This window comes from Poecilia formosa, unplaced genomic scaffold, assembly GCF_000485575.1.
Source record: "Poecilia formosa unplaced genomic scaffold, Poecilia_formosa-5.1.2 Scaffold183, whole genome shotgun sequence".
NCBI classification, from domain to species: Eukaryota; Metazoa; Chordata; class Actinopteri; order Cyprinodontiformes; family Poeciliidae; genus Poecilia; species Poecilia formosa.
Genome location: NW_006800122.1, coordinates 1,223,655 through 1,228,551, shown reverse-complemented (window position 1 = coordinate 1,228,551; position 4,897 = coordinate 1,223,655).

Below are 4,897 nucleotides of genomic sequence, written 5' to 3'. Positions count from 1 at the left end.
CACAGCACACCCTCCCTCCCTCTCACCCCGTGGGTAAACTTGGCGACCTGACTCAACAGCGAGTCAGAGACGGTGAAGTAATGAAATTATTTTTCATACACACAGCATCAAGGCTCGTCTGGGAGGGCTGTCCTTGCAAAGGCAATGATTATATTGCATTTGTGTGTTCAACACACAACAGATGTACTTTTTGCATTTCAAAAAGGGAAAGAAAATATTTAAATAAAAACGACTTAAAGTATTACAGTGGCTACACACCTGCATCCTGTGTTTTCACGACTGAGCTGCATTTGGCCCATTTAGTCACTTAATTGATTTTGTAGGCACAACAATGCTGAGGCGGCATAAAGCATTAGCTGCTCCATAACAGAATCTAAGAGGGCTGCAGAGTCTGCCCATTTCGTATAATGGAAAGCTATTGATGTACATCATGAAATAGCAGTGAAAATATTGAGGCAAGTCCAGATTAAATGCTGGCTCATCTTTGAAGGGAAGCTGACGGTGCAATGGACAGAAGTAAACATCAGTTAACACAAAACCTTAATTACACGTACAATGTACTTTTATATTTTGGCGGAAAAATAAGCATCATCCTATAGTTTTTCAAAGGCACTCTTACCCATTGAATTTTTTCACATTTTTTGACACAACTTGTGTGCTTCTTTTTTTTTTTTTAAGTGTAGACTAACCCAAATAATGGAAGGAAAATTATGGTGTTTTTGCAAAATAAACATCTGCAAAGTGTGGCTTGCATTTTGATTTATTCTCTTTACCCCTAAATAAAAGTAGAAAGGATATGACACAGGTGCAAACCAACCAAAATATGGCTGTCCACCTCAACTAACAGCCTACGTATGTTTTCAAATTCAATCCAATTCAAAACTATTTTATTAATCGTAATCCATCAGTTTGATTTTATGAACAATCCTTGTTTCTGCAGTAGTAGCCTTATTTCTTCAGCAGCTGTAACTGTAGTGAAAGGTGGTCCAGGTGTGAAGAACACAAAACTATGATGCAATTAACAAATTTTTAGAAGGAAATTGTCCTGAAAAAATTTGCACAACTTTGCCTTTGTCTATAACATAAGATGACATTCATGGTCTCATTACATTGCAAAGCACTGTCAGTGAAACCCTCAGTTAATTTACTGCACTTGATTTTTCTTTCTGTTTTCACGACACAACTTATACATTTGTGGGCATGAACACGTCCACTGGCTGTACGGAGGAGTGTGAACCGATTCAGTCAATGAACAACTCTGACAAAAAGCGTTTACGTTTTCCACCACAGTTTGAGAGAGAGCTTGTGCGTTTGTAGCCGTGTGTGTGTGTGTCTGTGTGCGTGTGGGGGTGTGTGTGTGGGTGTGTGTGTGTGTGTGTGTGTGTGTCTGCAGCAGCCATTGTCTTTGGAAGCTGTACATGTTTACAGTCAAGAAGCAAAGAAGAAATTGAGCCAGTCACCGCACAAAAGATTTTGTGTGAAAAACAAAAATACCAGGAAAACGCAAGGCACACAACAAGAGGGGTGCACAGAAGGTGTGATCAGTAAAAGTAAAGCGAGAAAGACATCTAGCAGGGATCAGGCCACCTGACTATGGAGTGTAAAAAAGGTCAGTGATGTAAGAAATAGCAGGAGACAAGAAGGTGAGATTCTGTGAGTCTTAACAACAATTAGTACAACTGGAAGTGAAGTGAGTTTTTTCCTCTACTGACCCACTTAAGTTGCTTCATTGCTATTTTTGAAGCTAAGTTTTTATGGTTTTATCTGGTTTATTTGTGTTGCTATTGTTTGTTCTTTTTGACAAGTGTTGTATGTCTCCTTTCCTGGTCTCTATAGGAAAAGTCAGTGCTCTGATGTTGACACAATGTATGTCATGTTGAAAATATACAAAGATTTCCCATGGCATTTGGTGTATAAAAGACAAAAAGGCGTTACTCTTAACTTGTCTTTTATTGACGTTAGGTCCTGAAATCCCTTGTCCTTGCATGTTTTTAAAGATTTAACTTTAAAGCTGTGGGTTTTCAGGAATACATGAAGCTAAATAGGTGGAAACATTTTTGATTGAAAAAGAAACTTAGGATTTTCTGATCTGACAACTGCAAGGGAAACATTTTTGGCATTTGCTTTTAATCCTTCTCTCAGTCAAGAAGCGTTATTTCAGTTACATAGTGTAAACAATCAAATGTAACCAAAGAATCTGGGATGTGTTTCTCATATAAGAGCATTTTCCTTATCTTCAAAGTTAATCTAGTGGACCCTGATCATTTTCTTTTTCAAGTGAAAAAGCAAATTACAGAAGACTCAAACAATCGCTATGCTCTGTGACTTTTGTCATACCTACAAGCACAAATTTGCTTTCATCCGTCAATGAATAAAATGTGAAAGAAGACGTAGAATCAGAACTCAGAATAGAATAGAGTAGAATATGATAGAATATGATAGAATAGAATAGAATAGAATAGAATAGAATAGAATAGAATAGAATAGTTTATGCAGCAATATTGTTCAGTAACTAATATTAAATAACAGGATACATAAGTGTGTTACATATAAGCTGTTAAATTCACATAAATAGTGGTGACATTGTACTATTGTGTTATAATGTTCTGCTGAAAGCACTGCTGATTGTGTTTGACAGCTGCTGGAAGGAAAGACTTTTGTCGACACTCTTTTGCACATTTACAGCAGCCTCTCACTAACTTTATTAATGCAATAATTAATTATTTGTTTTTCTTCAGTGTGTTCAGACCCACAATAAAGCACAGTACTCTTGGGGTGTGTGTCTATCTGTTGGGTAAGATTTCAAACATACAAAGTGGAGGATGTTATTTAAATATAACTTCATCTTTCCTTTTTTCTATCCTTTAACACAACCTAATAATGCTTAGCCTTCTTCCTATAATTCCCTTCTTTCTTATGCTCTATCTAATCCACCACTCCACCGTCAGCCTGTCCAATAACCTCTTCTTAAAAGCTTCCAGCGTCCCCTTTCGCCCTGCAGCTTGTCCCAAAGTGCCAGTCACGCTACACTCTTCAACCCCGCGTTCTTTCAAAACATTCATCCTCAGATGTAGCTGCCTCCCGCATCCTCATCGCCGCTCACTTCTTCTGTCTCCAGCTCAAGACCCATTAAGGTCTCAGGATCGTCCTGCTTGCCGTCCCATAGCCCAATGTCCACTACAGGCAGCCTGCATGGTCATGCTGTTGCTGAATTCAGCCATTGGCGACTAATTAAATGCCTTCACTGCTATCTGATTAAAACTCAACGCTGCTAATTAAACAGCAGTCTCTGTCTGATCTTTTTTTTTTTTTTTGCACGAACCCCCTCTCACATGGTTCTGTCTTCCCATATTAATCATAAAATAAAAACTTCCATTACATAAATGTGAATGAAATTTAATATACTTTATATTTAGTTCATAATGAGAATAACTTGGACATCTTTCCTTTTTATTTTTTAGACTGGCTTGAGGGGGTCAAACACATCCATCCAATGCGACACATTTTTCTAAAACGTAAGCACTTATTTATAGAAAGAAGTGCTTTGTGGACAATGTCACTGCTTTGATCAGTTTCAAGTAGCTTAGTAACAATTATTTTAACAGTTTTTTACAATCTCAAGCTAGGAGTTTAAACAGCCTAATTATTATTGAATCTGATCAAAACTTTTAGGAAAAAAAATATATTTATTCTTGAAAACACATGTAAGGAAAAGGAAAAACTAAAAAAAAAAAAATATGTTTAATTATATCAGTTTTGGTCCTCCATAATATTAATCATACTGATGTGAATGAAGTATTCTATCATGATGAGTTTCTTTAACTAATATTCAGTCCTTTCAAAACGACACCTGAAGACATCTACTGATGTTAGCAGAAGAACTGGACTCTGTAGTATCTCGTTTGGCCACTAGAAGGCAGCCTTGAGCCCTTTAATCTGTCACCAGGTAGCAGGCCTAAGGACATATTTGTTTCTGTAACAGTGATGCCTGAAACCCACTTTAGATCCCTGTACAGCGTTTTGGACCCTGCATGAGGAAGGGCTTGCCTTTACTGAGAGAAAGATTGATGGCAGTCTGATTCAACAGCATGGCAGCTACACTGTCTGTGACGCACTAATGTGGTTCATAAACATCGACCTCGGAGCTGAAATGGCAGGTATAAATCCTGAAGGGATGTCCTGTGGAGGACGATGGAGATGAGATGAGAGCAACAGCCAAATACAGGGAACATATTACACTGCCACGGTGGCTTGCAAAAAATATTTACGGCTACCGCTTGATCGTTTTGTCACAGGAGACTTACAAATACCAATGTATATTATTGATATTTTGTGTAATAGACAACAACAAGTAGTCCATAATTAGAAAGCTGAATTATATGCGGTTTTTAAGAAAAAAATAAATAAATCTAGTGCAGCTCATCCTTTTTTCACCTTGGCCAAATTAAATTTTTATATTCAAAATGTAAAAGTATTGATGCTGAAATGTGATATGCATGTGGATTTTCATCTGTTACTCTGATAAGCTGAGATAAAATTCTTTGCAATCTGCCCTGAGAAATCACCTAAGCAGCAAACATGAGTATTATTTGATCTCAGCTTACTGTGAATTCATCCACTGTGCGGTCTCAAAGGTCTGTTAGAGAACATTGGTGAAGAAACAGGTTTAGCGACTCCGGGAGAGCTGCAGAGATCCACAGCTCAGGTGGAAGAACAGCTTCTAGTTATTGAATCTATATCTCTGACATTTAAGCAGGAAAACTAACCTTAAACATAACTTCACTGAAGCACGGTGGTGGCAGCGGCATGCCTTGGGGGTTATTTTTATTTATCAAGAAGTAGGGATACTTGTGCATGTCCCGATCTGTGTTTGTGTGTTTATTTTTGAGTTTTTCTG